The sequence below is a fragment of the Rattus rattus genome, chromosome 2 (genome assembly GCF_011064425.1).
Source record: "Rattus rattus isolate New Zealand chromosome 2, Rrattus_CSIRO_v1, whole genome shotgun sequence".
Classification (NCBI taxonomy): Eukaryota; Metazoa; Chordata; class Mammalia; order Rodentia; family Muridae; genus Rattus; species Rattus rattus.
This window is the reverse complement of record NC_046155.1, coordinates 158615929-158631945: the sequence shown is the minus strand read 5'-3', so window position 1 is coordinate 158631945 and position 16017 is coordinate 158615929. Positions and strand designations below refer to the sequence as shown.

Below are 16017 nucleotides of genomic sequence, written 5' to 3'. Positions count from 1 at the left end.
CTGTCTTTCATTTTCTGCTCCACTCTTTGTCCCTGCATTTCCCTTTGACAGGAGGAATTCTGGGCTAATATTTTTGAGGTGAGCGGGTGGCTCTGTCCCTCAGCCAGGGGCCCTTCCTATCCACTGGATATAGTCTCTACAGGTTCTCCCTCCCCTTTGTTGGTCATTTCTCATCCCTATTGGGTCCTGGGAGCCTCTCGATTTTTTGGCATCTGGAATTTTCTGGTGGCTACCCCCAGTACCCCATACACCATTGCTACACACCTCTGTCCGCTTTCCTGACCCTCTGTATATCATCCCTGTCTCCTCTGCTTGCCTTTTGTAGTATAGAATTAGAATAATCTTTTTTTCTTGTTTAAGGATAGGCTGCTGTACACTTGAGGGCTAAGCTTGTTTTCTGTGTGTTTGTTTTAGACAGGGACTCCTATGTCTGAAGACTGTGCCTTCTCCTCAGGATTCCTGAGTTAAAGAGAGAGCTTTACTGTAAAATGATTTGGCTTTGGTGATTTTTAAACTTTACAGGCTTAGTTTTGCAGCATTCAAATAGTGCATAAGTTTTTTTTTAAGCATGAAGCATAGCTTCCTGAAAGACAGATTGTGGTGCAAGTAAATCAGTCCTGGTTCCTCCATATGAGGAAATTCCTATACATGGCAGGGCACCCAAGCGAGCAAAAAGAACATCCCGAAGGGAAAATACTTCCTATAGAAGAACGTTCTAAAGGAAAAAAAATGTGTCCTTTAAAGATGGGATATTAGCCAAAAAGAAGCTCGGAATACTCATGATACGACTCACGATTCCTACGACACCCAAGAAGAAAGCAGATCACACCAAAGTGTGGATGCTATAGTCCTACTCAGAAGGGGAGAAATAATCTCTGGGAGGTAGAGGGAGAGAGGGATCTGGGAGGAAGAGAGGAGGGGGAGGGGAAAAGGGGGTCTGGTTCAGATACAGGAGGAGACGGGAGAGAAGTACAGAGGGTCAGGAATTTGAAAGTAGGTGTGCAGCAGTGGGGGAGGGGGAACTGGGAGTAGACATTAGAAAGTCCCAGATGCCAGGGACCCAAGAGTTTCTCAGGACCCAACAGGGAGGATGAAAGCTGACATACCCAACAAAGGGGAGATGGAGCCCGTAGAGCTCCTGGCATTGACACACAGTGTCACCAGATGCAGGCAGGAATTGTCTGATAGAACATTTGCTTAAGTTAGATTTCAAGATCTGCCACTCCCCAGTGTGACACTGCTTAAGTTACTTGACTTTCCTGGTGCTTCCCTTCTCTCAGCAGTAAGATTTGGGGTGATGATAGTAACGACTTCACAGGGGCCTTACTATTAACAAAGCGAGACATCCCTTACAACATTCCATTCCATGTCACGTACAATCAGAATGTGTATGGCACTGTTCCTCCTGCTTATGTGACTCTGCATTCGGTTCCATGTCCATTTTCTATTAACTCTGTGTTGCTAAGAAACACAGCTCAGTGAACCTCAGTACTATTGACTTTACCATAGTCAATGCTTGTGCTTACACTTGGGAAAAGTAAGATAACCTCCCTGGAGATAGGCACACCGAGGGTTGCTGACCATCTGCTGGGGTGAATTGGAGGTTTGGGTCTGCTCTGCGTCTCTCACCATTAGACTAGACCTGCGGCGTTCTTATGGACTGGCAGGAGTATGAATGACAAGAATATTTACATAGGAACATTCATCTCAGAGCTCACACACCATCACCTCATGTTCTCTACGTGTCATACTATATTACAGGGGGGAGCCAAATATAAGAAAGTACAGTTATAAGACGAAAGAAAGAATATGTGAAAGGGGTAAGGTTAAAACCCTGTCGCATTACCCACTTGGGTCTTTTTCCTTGAATATTCTTTTATATTGGGAAACTTGACACAAAGCATTGTTGTGTCCCCTCATCAAGTTGGTGAAACTCAAATCTGTTTGCCAGTCTGTAGGGATTCGACAAAATGATAAAAGTTATCCTGTCAGTTTTAGGCTTCAGATAAAAACCAAAAAAATTCCTGTAGTAGAAGAATGTTGAAAAACAGCCTATGAAGTATGGTTGGTTATGTAAAATTCAAATATAACCAGGCATACTGACTGTGAGTTTTCTTGATGCTAACTGTGGAGTTTTCATGGTCTGTCTTGTCTTCTTATATTCACATCTGAGAAATGAATCTGAATGTGGATCTGTGTGACAGGCAAGCCTCAGCATGCTTTAACCAACAGACAATTCATTCTACACATGTAGCCTTTCTTCCTCCCCAGGTCTCCACCTTCCCAGACTGCCATGTTCCCAGTGCCCCAAAACTGAAAAGTCAAGTCATAAAAATAATTAGCCATTTATCTGTCTTGCCTCATTCCCTGGCTACTAAATTATCTTTAATCCTGTGTTTAATGTTTTTCAAAGAGTCTGTTGCCATTATTACCAATTCTCACTGGCTGTTCCAGATTCTCATCACTTCATCACATTCTTTTCAATGGAGTTTTACTAACTCAACTTCTGCCCATCTCCCTTCATGAGATGCTGTTCCTATTGACCAAAAGTCCATAGTCTAAGGTGGGCTGCTTAGATTTTAGTATGTATGAACTTGCCTGCTTCTGTAGGGTTAATATCCCAACACGCAAGGCAATGTATTTTAAACTCTATTTTTGTTTATTTTTTGCACATTGAAATAGTATAACTATAATGTGTCTAATATTAAAGGAGCTTCCTCTGATACCATGGACCACAAATAAACAGTATAGCTTCCGCTGTATTCATACACATTTTTCTACAATCATTCTTATTACATAAGGTAATATATTGAATCTTTCTTTCCCATACAATTAGAAGCTCTTTTATTGAAGACTAAATTTACTCAGCTTTAATGATTCCAAATTGAAGTTCCTTTCAGATTCACACAATCAAATGTCCCACTTTCTTACTTCCCTCATGGCTATGATCCTGGATGGCTGTTAAACTTGATGTTCCCATCTGAGGAAGAATTTCCTTTAAACTGCATTTTCATATTGAATTCCTCACTGAAATATTTTACTAAAAAAAGATTTAAACAGGTCATATTAAATAGACAATTGCTTGCTAGGCATATAGTAAAAGTGTGATACAAGTATAATAAACCGTTAGACCCTTATTCCAAAAGTCATAAAAAGACTATGGAGTGGTCTCATACAATTGACACCAGGTCTCTTGCATTATTTTTTTCTTCATAGCCTTATTTATTGATTTTTAAAAATTTTTAATTAATTAATCAGTAAGTCAATTAATTAATCGTGAGTGTTTGTATATACCTATATATCGCAGTGTACACTTGGAAGTCAAAGAACAATGTTTGATCTAACTCACATCATCCATTTTTGCAGCAACCATCCTAACTCACTGTGTCACTTCCATGATGATCTTAGGATAGAACTATGCAAAAATTGAGACAGTGGTTAATAGAAAGCCAATGGACTTCCTCGTTAGTTTACATTTGTGTAGAGGTAATGGATGTAAGAAGAAACAAGATATACCAGCTACAGCTTCTGACTGAGAGGTGCAAATCACTGAGACAGAAGAAACCTACTGAGGATAAGGACAGTCTAGGGACTTAGGTTGGAAAACTGCACAGCAGAGAGAGTTGTCAAGACACCTGAGATGTTACCTAAGTCAATGGAACAGCAGGACTGGGAGGAGAATATTATTTTAGTCATTACGGCCATTATTGCTTGCCGCTACCAATGGAATGGGTTGTTCCGAGTAGTAAGTAGACCCCGAGGCCCATCCCCTTTGCTTTTGGAGGCCTCCTCCGAACCATCTTATCGTCTGTGGGGCACTGTCCAATACTCATGCTCCGGTGGGATACTTTATCAGCGCAGTCTGATTCACGTGTGGAAGGCATTACTCCCGAGGGCGGTATAAGGGGTTGTGCAGTGGAAACTTGTGATATTCTTCTTTCTAAATACAAACAAGACAGAGATAGAGAAGTTCTGAAAACATCAGGAATTTTATGTCAATTATTTAGAGCTAAATAAGACCGGAGCCACCGTCTCTTATATACCAAATTCAGTACAGAACACAAACGATAAATATATACACAGCCATATTGGCTAAGTGATATGTGAACTATTCAAGGGTATTTGTCCTACCATGCCGGTGTCTGTGGTTAGACACTAAATCAAATCATTTCTCAAGGAATGCGGATTACATTTCTTAGGCTGTCATTGACCTGTAAGCTATTGATCGGTACTATAAACCATCAGACATAAAAAGGGTAGGAAGGGAATGAGGCAGGAGAAGAAGCCAGTGAAGGGAGGGTTTGAACCCAGAGAGTTAGCGTTGAAGGAGGCAGTTCACTCATGGCAACACAGTAAGAACATCTCCCCCAGGAGAAGTCGTGTAGTACTGAACCATTAAACACAGATGTGACCTTTTTTTTTTCTGAGACCTGGCGGTGCGTGCTTCGTAGCCTTGTCCAGTCTGCTCTGCCCTGACTCACCGCTGTTCGCTCCTGCTGAGGAACAAGTCGGTCAGGAAGCCGCGCCTCAGCCATGGCATTTAAAGATACCAGGAAGACTCCCATGGAGCCCGAAGTGGCGATTCACCGGATTCGAATCACGCTCACCAGCCGCAACGAGAAGTCACTGGAGAAGGTTTGTGCCGACTTCATCAGAGGCGCAAAGGAGAAGAATCTGAAAGTGAAGGACCGATGCGCATGCCTACCAAGACACTGAGAATCACTACCAGAAAAACACCTTGTGGTGAAGGTTCCAAGACGTGGGATCGTTTCCAGATGAGAATCCACAAGCGACTCATTGACTTACACAGTCCTTCCGAGGTTGTTAAGCGGATTACTTCCATCAGTATTGAGCCAGGAGTGGAGGAGGTTGAAGTCACCATTGCAGATGCCTAAGTCAACTGTTTCAATAAATTGACTTAATTGTTTAAAAAAAGAAAAACACACAGATGTGACAGCAACGTAAGCAAGAAACCCAGAGGAACCAAGATGTTCTGTGTGAATCGTAAGTCCAAAACAGTCAGACACAGACAGGTATAGCACTTGTGGCTCTAGATTTTAGGTGATATAAACATGTGAAAACAAAGATAGTCACAGGGTGTTGGCCCGCATCTCCTTCTACGGACCTTTTTAAATCAACAGTGCAGTGCATGGAGAAAACACAGGATCTGGAATCAGCTTACTGAGGTTTAGGTGAAACTTGTAATATATATATATTATACATATATATATATATGTATATATTTACATATGTATATATACATTGCATTACATATGTATACATACATTGCATTACATATGTATATATATTTTATATATACTCACACATACATAGTCATATTACCTTGAAGAAGCTATTTGCTTACACAGTCTGCAGCAACTAGAAAATGAAGCTAATACTGGACCCGCCCTCTCAGAGTGGTTGCTTCATTAAGTGACTACATCTAAAGCCCCTGGTATGTAATAACTTCTAATAAACACTGATTGTCCTTACTATTACTTTTGCCGTGTTGAGCAGTATGCCCATCCCAGCCACTCGGTTCAAGTGGTTAACCATTTAATGGATGTTGGTTTTGAATAATGGTGAACAGACCACAGTGTTGACATAAAATATATTCTTGTGGGGAACGTCAGAATGTGTCATGTGTAATTAGTGAACCAAAACAATCTTTTGAAATGCAGTTGGAGTATTACCTCATGTTCTGGAGTACATTTATGAGAATTTCAACCAGGATCAGATAAAAGCCAAGGCTTTGAGGGTGGAAAATTACCCCTAATGGGCACAAAGGTGATTAAAGGTATACTAAATTAAAAACATGTTAATATACAAGAGGCTTCCTTTAGGGAACCAGAGAATATTAAAGGGTTTGGTGGGCTCCAGTGCTTCTGAGATGTGAAGGCTCCTGGGTTTGCCAGCCCCACTTCTGAGGGTTTGTAAATTCACTGTGCAGAGAGGGCGACTGGTAACACGGCTTTTATTACCCAGCAGAATCCGTGCTTCTGTAGATAATAAGCCTTCTCCAAGGCTTTGAGTGAGTGCCTTGGCCTTCGTAGGGTAAGTCACACTCGCATCTCACTCATTGGGATGATACTTAGAAAAGCCAGAAAAACCATGTTCGTTCTCCATCTTGTATCAGGAATTATTTCAGTGTCCTGATGAAATGTTTCAGACTGTGTTTATTCAATTAATTTACTCCCAGACCTGTCACTGTTTAGAACATTTGCAGCCTAATTTTTTAACACATGATATTTGTTTTCTCAAACTGTTTCGAGTACCACCACCACCACCACCACCACCACCACCACCACCACCATCATCATCATATTTTCTTATTTCATCAATTTTTACAACCCACTCATTATCCCTTTCCCGATCTGCCCTCTGACAGTTCCTCATCCCATTCCTCCTTCTCCATCTCTAAGAGGATGTTCCCACCCCATCCCTCACCCTACAAAACCTCTCCCATCCCTTGGACCTCCGATCTCTCCAAGGTCAGGTACATCTTCTCTCACTGAGGTCAGACCAGGCAGTCCTCTGATGTAAATGTGTCAGGGGGCCTCATATGAACTGGTGTATGCTGTATGGTTGGTAGTTTAGTGTCTGAGAGATCTCTGGGGTCCAGTTTACTTGAGACTTCTTGTCTTCCTATGGGGTCACCCTCCTCAGCTTCTTCCAGCCTTTCTCTAATTCAAAACAGTGGTCAGCAGCTTCTGTCCATCGGTCCGGTGTAAATATCTGCATTTGACTCTTTCAGCTGCCCGTTGGGCCTCTCGGAAGGCAGCCATCGCTTGGACTGTGTGACCAGAGGCTTGGAGCTCTCCTTTGCGATGCCAACCCCCGTGGGTCAGTGAGTGATGGGTACACGACTCAGAATCAATCAGTGGTCAGTAGTTCAGTGGCAGAGGATATAGGACTGTGAATGTCTTTCCCTTCTTCTAGTGATTGTTGACAGAGGCAGTGTTGTTTGGGCCCAGAATAGGCAACCACAGTTGTGCAGAATGATTGCAAATGGTTATATTGAATCTAGAAGAGAGCGTTTGTCCACCCTTCTACCTACAGTGACTTTTGATGTTGTAGTTGGTTTTGCTCTCTGGTAAGAGTAACCTCTGGTACACTTACTCTTGTTTGCTTTTGCTTTTGTTATTGTTGTTGTCCCAGGCGTTGGCGGTTATAGAACACTGGCAATAATATTAACCCCTGCAAACCAAGGGTGTAATGAACAACAATAGCAGCACTTGAAGCTATTTCAGAACTAACCTTGTGCCTCTGAAAGAAACCAGTTAATCAAGTCAGGTAAATGATGAATTGGTGTTGTACCATGTACAGCAATATTGCTGTATACATTAAACTTTTCTCCTACATTTCAATGTATTAAATATTTAGTCTGTAGCAAGACAACAACAGCAAACTTACTTTTGTGGCAAAAGACTTAGATGAAGAACCAACTTAATTTTAGTAAAAGGTCCCAGTATGATGGTTGACCCTTTGACATCTCTCAGCCTCTTTGGCCCTTTGTGTACTAGATTTTCTGACTTAAACAATCTGTCATCTGCCATTGGGTCTGCTCCTGAAATAACGTGCTAAACTTTGCTAGGTCTTGACCTGGTTTTAACTTCCATGAGAGCACTATGTTTCTCTGTGCATTCTTGCTTTGACTCTAGTTATTTTCGTTTTAAAGAACAATGTCGGTGAACAATGACTCGAGGTATTGATTGGGTCTTCTAAATCAACCGTGTATTCTTATTGTCTTTACTAAGATGTGTTTCCATAGACTCCTGATGATAATGACTGAGAAGATTTGCCTCTTGCAAAGAACTGTTAAGCAATTTCTGCGACTGTTCATAAAAGTTTGATTTTAGAAACACCAGGGAAGAACCTGATATCATTAGTGTGGTCTGTGGACGTACCTTTCCTGACCATTTGCTCCAAAGAACAGCACAATGCAGCCACATAGATCACTCACATACACCACATGTCACTCTTGCTTTCTGTGGGAGATCACGTTCAATCCCTGCCTCTGTAATATACGTGACCTGAACAAACTCTCTGTCCAAGATACCTTTCAGGCCATGACCCAACGTTTACCATCACCGCTGAGAATTCCCTCCAAATATGTACATTTAAACTTAAAGGATAGAACTCCTATTAGGTCAGCCAAGTGGCTGGGAACTCCCAGTTCCTCTATACATTTTACACCTTAACCTATTCTTGCTCTCTGTGGTCAATTTATCTTATAGACTATCATATGCTGTGAATTGCCTGCCAGTAGTATTTATCTAACTCTCTGATTAATGAATCATAAATCAATAGAGAAAAGTGCCACAGCTTTAGAAAGATTATGGCGCCTCCAGGCTCAGCTAAAACCCAGAACCTTAAAAAGTAGCCATTATTTAATATTTTTTAAGGTATAAGTAGGCTTTTATATTCTAGGCTTGAAAAACCCTTAACTTCACTTTAAGGCTTATTTTCTTTAGTGAACTCATCTTTATTACTAAAAATAAAAACTAGTGAACATATGTGTTTGAATGGATGCTGGAGTTACAGTTTTTTTCTATTCAGATGCAAGCACCTAGGATCAATTAATATGAATATAATAAAACCACATTATTTAACATGCAATTTTATATTAAAAATTTTAGTCTTGACGTACATATAAATAACTGTCATAGATAATAACTCTTAAGCTCACTAATTTTAGGGTTTTTTGTATAAGACCATTTTCTTCTCATCATATATAAATTAGGTCACTACCATTGGATTCTGTTCAAATTTGCATTAGTTCTAAATGTTCTGTTAAACGCTGTCCCTACTCAAACAGAAACCCCTTCCTAGCTTGTGTGCTCCTGTAAGCATTTACGTTGCAACTTCTAATTGGCAAAGGATGACAGGAGGAAGGGCCAAGTCTACACAGTGTCCTTCCGCAAATTACACAGAAACTCCTCAGCGTTACAAATGCCTTCCATGGTAAATGCCAGGCAGATGTCTGTGAATGAGCAAACAGATGGGGCACTTATACATGGACTTAAAGTTTTTCTAAATGTAAAGACTTCCCTTGCGTGGCACTTAGTGAATGCATATCGGTCTGGGTCTACAGTCGTCCTGAAGGAAATTAGCTGCATACTAGAGGACAGTGTTGCAGGTTATAGGACTTTAGAGAACCTGAACTAAAAGAAAAGGGCTCCTTGTAAGAGATGATCAAGCACTGATGTTGGCTGTTACAACTTAAGTGTCCCTCGGCCTCTCCCACTGAATACTTGAAAGAACCTTTAAGGTGCACGTCCTTCTTTGTCACTGCACTTCCAAAGGAAGAGTACTGAATCAGACTAAGAAATGCAGAGAACATAGAAGAAATATTTGGCTAAACTGCTCTCTTTTGAAGCACAGTGTCCAAGTGCAGAGGGTTGATAGTTTGCTGTGTACATCTGATTGCTCACTGAGGGTTAATCGCCACATATATCTTTCTTCTGAAGCTAAGAACTGAGCATCTGGTAAACCATGTCTATCCCTGCTTGTCTAGCAACTCTTACCGACGTCAAGCTACCACGGATCTGAATCTGTAATCATTTCTAGACAAGAGAATACGGAATAATTGTGTTATCTCCTATTTGGTCTAAGAACTTATTTGCTTTTCTGCTTCTATTTTGAGTGAAAAGTAATAATTTTTTTCTCAAATGGCTTTGTAAAATCTTGGACCTTCAACAGAATAGTACTATGGAAGAAGGCACTGTTTCATGGACTATGAGAAAGATGATTAAATATTAGCAAGGAAATTAGGTCCTCTACAGTGGGGATGCTTAGGAAAAGAAGTGTGACACATATCCAAATGTTTACAGACATCGCTTCTTCTCTGCCTACTTTAAGGAAACTACTTTGAGAACGTTACAGAAATCCCAAAGCTGAAATATCTTCTGTGCAAGGATGATGACATTGAATCGGGGTGTTTAAATAATTTCTACAAATCCCAAAGTGCATTAGTTCCAAAGCTGAGATTTCAGTATGGATTTCAAGTCTCTCTGTGTCCTTCCTATTGAAGCGAGAAAGCAAGGGTTATCTGAGAGACTGCATTTACCAGTGCGCTGAGATGAGAACCAAATGGAGTTATGAGAACTGAGTGTAAGTGGATGGACTTCTATAGCACTGTGAGGGCCAGAATAGCTACAGGAAGTGGGTAGCACAATACATAAATATTGCGGCTCTCATATCAGTCAGTTGTGAGAAATCCTTTTTAGTATTTCTTCTTGCATAATCTAGCATTAGAAGTTTTATGTCGGGAAACCTGGAAAGGAGATAACAATTGAAATGTAAATAAAAAAAATCCAAGAAAAAAAAGAAAAAATAGAAGTTTTGTGTCGTGTCTATTAAACAAGATTCACAATTCTAAGTAAAAAGCTAGCATAAAGTTCACTCATAAGAAAAAAATTGTTGTGTTCATGATTTCAGCAGAGAACAAAAGTAACAATACATTTGGGTAAAGAATAGCAGCTGGGCAAGCAGTAGCTCTCACTTCCTGTAATTCGCCTTTTAAATCTTTTCATTTACATTTGCACGTGTGTTTAGTATTGGGGGGGTGGGCGGTATTGTGCTGGACTGTATCTCTTTTGTGGAGATGACTTGTGGGACCATTTCTCTCTTTCCACCATATGGATCTCCAGGATTGAAATCGAGTCATCAGTCTGGGCAGCAAGTGTCCACTCTACTGAACCACTGTGCCACTTCTCTCCCACTCTTTTATGTTCTCTCCCCTCCCATGGAATATTATCCATCTGACACATTTTCAATAAGGTGGATTTTATAGTAGAGTCTCAGAGAGAATAAAGTATTTCGTTAAAGGTAGATTACATGTTAGGAAAGAGAACATTTTTTTAAGCTTTCCAAAAGAAAGATTATTCCTGAATATTTCTGAAATAAGGAAGAAATACTTTTACCTTTGCAGAGCATGTCTGCTAATGTCCAGTATTACCTGACACACCCTAATCGTCTTCTTGGTGCTAAAAATATTTGAGCATCAGATGATGGCAGAACATAAAGGAAAGGGAGATAACATAAAAAATAGCTAAAGAAAGAAATACTTGAATTTACAAACTGCCATGGCTGTGAGAAAAGATAATTTCGTTTTCAATTCCAGGGTCAGTATAAATTCTAGCCACAGATACGTTTGGTAAACAGTTACTGCTGCCTGGCCATGAGTTGCAGTTACAACGTCTGAACACAAGGGGGCAGATTACAATTGCTCCCACACATAAAGGTCAGTGCCTCTCCCTCATCACCATTTACTTTGTGGCTGATTTTTCAACCTGTCTCCCCTTATATTATTCTGGAGCTCATAACATAAAATCGTTTGCGAATTCCCGTTTTAAGTTTAATTTATGGGGCTACTGAGAACTATTTTAAGACTGAAATAAAATTCTCCCAACTTTCTATTCATCATGTCTAAGTCTAAACTCTCTGCCTAAGACGCTTAACAATTCTGCTACAAATTAGGCTGAGCAGGACCTAATGTCTGGGATCAACATCTTCCTGTGACTGTACTCTAGTTTTATTTCTAGGAACGACTCCCATTAAAATCAGACAGGTCAGAAACAACCATGGGAGAAGAATCCTAGAATATTGTTCATCTCTTCTAGCAAAATCATTCATCTAGTAACAAAGTTTTCTTTCAGGTACTAAAACATGTAACAACTTGGAACGGCTGTAACATACCCGTTAGTGTCCAGAGGACATATTGTAGCATTTCTTCATTAACAGAGAAAGAAATGAACTTCTAGCAATTTTAAACAATAGGACACACATAGATTGAATTCCAGGAAATCTACTCTTATTCATTCTTGAAAAATTTTGCCCATTTCTGTGTGTGGTAGGGGTGTTCCAGAGAAAGGAAGTGGTTAAGTGTTTTTTTTGACACTTGAACTTGAGGGAAACAAGAGGTTGTGGTCTCAATGATAGAAAGTGTGTTCTGTGATATGCTTTAAAGAGCCCAGGCAGAGCAAGACAAGCACTTCTCACGGGGCCTGACAAGACAAAGACGGGCAGATGATGGGGCCTCTCAGGTGTGTCATAAATTAGCCCCTGCTTGTACTCTGGAAATGTCATTGCTGACAATCACCTGCGTATACGGGGTCAGGTAGAATACTCATCTCCTATTAAATTCAACTCCAACTACAAAGCAACTACGGTGGCTCTGTTGTGGTTTATTTCTCAAGAGGCTGCAGTCAATTACAAGTACAGAAAAAAAAATCCACCACTGTTCTCATGTTAGAAGCTTTTTGAAAGAAGTATCAATTCAGAGTTGCTTAGCAATGTGATTTCATGGGAGAAAGACTGCAGAATCTGCCTTCCTCTCTTTTGAGGATAAAGGAGCTGTCAGAAGGGAATAGATGATTTTCTTCTCACCTCAAATGCTAAACAAGTTGATACCAACATATCAGCCCAATATTGTGTCGGTATTACATTATGGGATGAAGACAGACACTATTCCTTGGCATGGTTTGACAAAGAGCGAACCCAAATTAGAATTTCCAACTTGTATTTCTGTTTCCTCCACCTGTCTGAAGTCCGTGGTAACTTCCTGTCTATAGTCTGTCTACGATCCTTGTGACTACATGTGTGTCTATGTGGTGTGCTGTGTCTCTTTTGTGCCTGTGTCTGTGTCTCTCCCTAGCAAAGCACTTTGTTCTGCATTTATTGAACAACACGGAAAACATGTTATGGGAAAGCGTAATGCATTTTACCCAGATATCTTTAACAGAATTCTAAAAGAAAAGGATTTACTTTGCTGACCTCAACTGACCCAGAAAAGCACTCAATCTTAAATATAAGTTATAAACCTACATCCACAAGTTACTTTCAACATTTATGGGATATTCGTTTTGTTTAATGTTGCTTTCAACTTGTTGGCTGCTTTTAGTAGTTACCACAATACACACACACACACACACACACACACACACACACACACACACGGAGAGGGTGAGGGAGAAGTACAGGGAGAGGCAGACGGATTCCGTTCTGGATCTCAGGCAGGGGCAAAGAACGGTAGTTAACATAAGATTAAGTTTATCTTGGATTATAAAGTTGATTACATGGAAAACCCTAGTTGTAGTAATGTTGGTTATATTATTCTTTTAAAGGCAACTTAAACTTAAACAGGCCAAGCACACAGTATGACAGCAGGCTAATGACATAGTCTTAAATGATCCTAAAGCACGTTAGTAACTTACTTTGAAGGTTCAATGAAAGTTCAGCCTCTTTGAAGTCAAAAGATATTTTCAGAAAAAATGTAACTCCACACCATACTGAGGTTTTAGCAATAACTCATACTTTATTAATGCCTGCTGCACATTAAGCATGTACAGATCACGGAATATCATGCCTTCTCTATATTTTTCTATATTTTCTATTTTCCTGGTTTTTCTTTCAATCTTATTTTTTTCTTTCTTGAGAATTGCATGCACATATACAATGAACTGTAATCATACCTTCAGTTTCCCCCTCTAACTCCCATATGTCCCTTCCAAAAGATCCTATGCCAAAGTGTAATATGTGTGTGTGGGGCATCTATATATTCACTAAGTCCACCTAGTGAAATTTTTACTTTATGCTAATATTTTATATCTGCTAATATCCATAAAATTAGAATTTGTAGAAAAGGCTGTATAATAGTGTAATAAAATACTTGTTGTATAAAAACAATAACAACAAATTTTTAAAAACATAATCAGTCAGAAGCAGAGTTTCAGATTTGTTGATGTTCATTCTCCAATTTTGGTAAACAGACATGCATAAGTACCCATGATTCCAAGAGGAAACTGTCTTTATCTAAATGACACTCTGCTGTAACACAGAACCACTTCCGTGCCACTCAGTAAGAGCAACATTTCAACATATTGACAGAAAGGATCAATGCCTGTTAACCAATCTTTGGGGGTTTTCTCTGTATAAGTGCCTTTCAGGTCCCCTCTCCTCTGTGGAACGCAACACTCAGCTTGCTCCTTTCCAAAATTTTTCTCATAGGTGACAGCAGTAAAGTGGAAGGTCAGTTAAGCTTGACTGGATTTGGTTCCAGAATATGCTAGAAGTCATCCTCAGTATCTTTCTACCATATTCTGCTCACTGATTGTCATCACAGATTCTATGAAATGAATTACGCCACTGGTGGAGTGTGTGCTTTTTGATTATTTTGGGTTTTGTTTTGTTTCAAGCCTTCTGTAGCCTGGCTACAAACTGGTGATATATGTGTACGTAAAGAGGACACACCTGTAGGTACCCAGTTAGATATTCTCTCTCTCTCTCTCTCTCTCTCTCTCTCTCTCTCTCTCTCTCTCTCTCTCTCTCCCCCCCATAATCAGTTCAGCAGTAAGTGGTCAGTCCCGCAAGACCCCTTACCATTCACAGGAGACTGCTGGTCAGGCTCAGCGATGGTAGGTTTAATTGCTGAGTTTGTGCCTGTCGTGGCCGTGTCATTATTAGAACGTATTTTGCAGTTTTTCTGCTTTTCTGACTTTTTCAGTCTTTCCTCTTCTTCTTCCACAATGTCTCCAGAGTAGTTAGTATAATTATCTTCTTTAACTAGCTTCTGTGTAGCCATGGACCTCTGAATTCACCTCATTCAATACCAAGAGACTTCTCAGATTTATACTTTGACTACCACTTTTCTTGGTGAATAAACAGATATTCTGGAGGTGGTTTGATGTGGTTCCGACTTTGCTAAACAACAGTAGCATCCTCCCCATGGTGCCTGGGGTAGCCCTGAGTAACCTCCGTGGGACTCAGGACAAAGCAAAGAGGCATAAAGGTGGCGAAGAGATCTGTATGGAAGAAGTGGGGACAGCTGAGCAGGGTCGGAGAGCAGGACCAGAAGGTACGATGGCACATCTGAAAACTGTCAAAGAATCAAATTTATAGCGAAAGGGACCCCTAGCAGAAATAAAAGCAAAAGGCGTATAAATGCATACACTAAGCTGGTGACTTCGATTCAGTAAGAAATATTCAGTGTACATAAACCCAAACCAATTTCACTATTAACTCAATCAGCCTTATATCCTTTGAAGGTATCATTTGTCTTTTGTTCTGTTTTAATGCAGCTACACAGAGTGTCCCAAGCTGGGCCACACAGGCCATCAGTAACAAGGACTAGGGAGTTTATGACAATACGTAAACAGTGTCCACATTCAGGCTGGAAATGGTTTCCAAGTGGCTCTAAGTGGCACTGTTCCCCACAGAGATGCTAAGAACTGTGCACCCATTCTGTATAAACTCTTTTCTTTTACATTTACTTTCCAAGTCAGTTTTCTAAGCTGAGGAGGAGGGCAACCTTATAGAAGACCAGCAACTAACCTGGACCCCCAGACCTCTCAGACACTGAGCCACCAACCAGGCAGCAAACACCAGCTGAGATGAGGCCCCCAACACATATACAGCAGAGGACTGCCCAGTCTGACCTCAGTCAGAGAAGATGCACCTAACCCTCAAGAGACTTGAGGCCCCAGGGAGTGGGTAGGTCTGGTGGGGTAGGGGTAGGGGGTGGGGACATCCTCTTGGAGACAGGGGGAGAAGGTATGGGATGTGGAACAGTAAGAGGGTAGACCATGAGAGGGATTAAGTCTGAACTATAAAAAAAGACTAAAAATACATAGTATTTCTATTGATTTTTTTATTTACCTTTTATCACCCATTTTCCAGTCCTTCCATATGCTGTCCTTGTGACTTCCCCTAGCAATAATGATGATGATGATGATGATGATGATGATGATGATGATGATAATAATAAATACAGTTTAAAAACCAATCTATACTACTTATATGCTCATTGGAGCATGGTCAAGCTCTCAGAGGCCCACCCCTTAAATAGAACTGAGTCATTCCTTTCCCTCCCCACCCACCTGCAGCAAGAAGCCATTAATTGTGAAGAAATAACATCAGCATCCCAATCACAGTTTTTAACAGTTCTCTTTGATGGTTTCCTGTTTAGGCTGCCATGTTTTTGGAAGAGTGGGGCTTGGGGTGGGGTAGTGGTTGTCA

The 16017-nt window shown here is 40.5% G+C and overlaps 1 pseudogene; it reads left to right on the top strand.

Moving 5' to 3' along the window:
* Positions 1-4533: 4533 nt before the first annotated feature.
* LOC116894414 lies at positions 4534-4895 on the top strand (annotated as a pseudogene).
* Positions 4896-16017: the final 11122 nt, after the last annotated feature.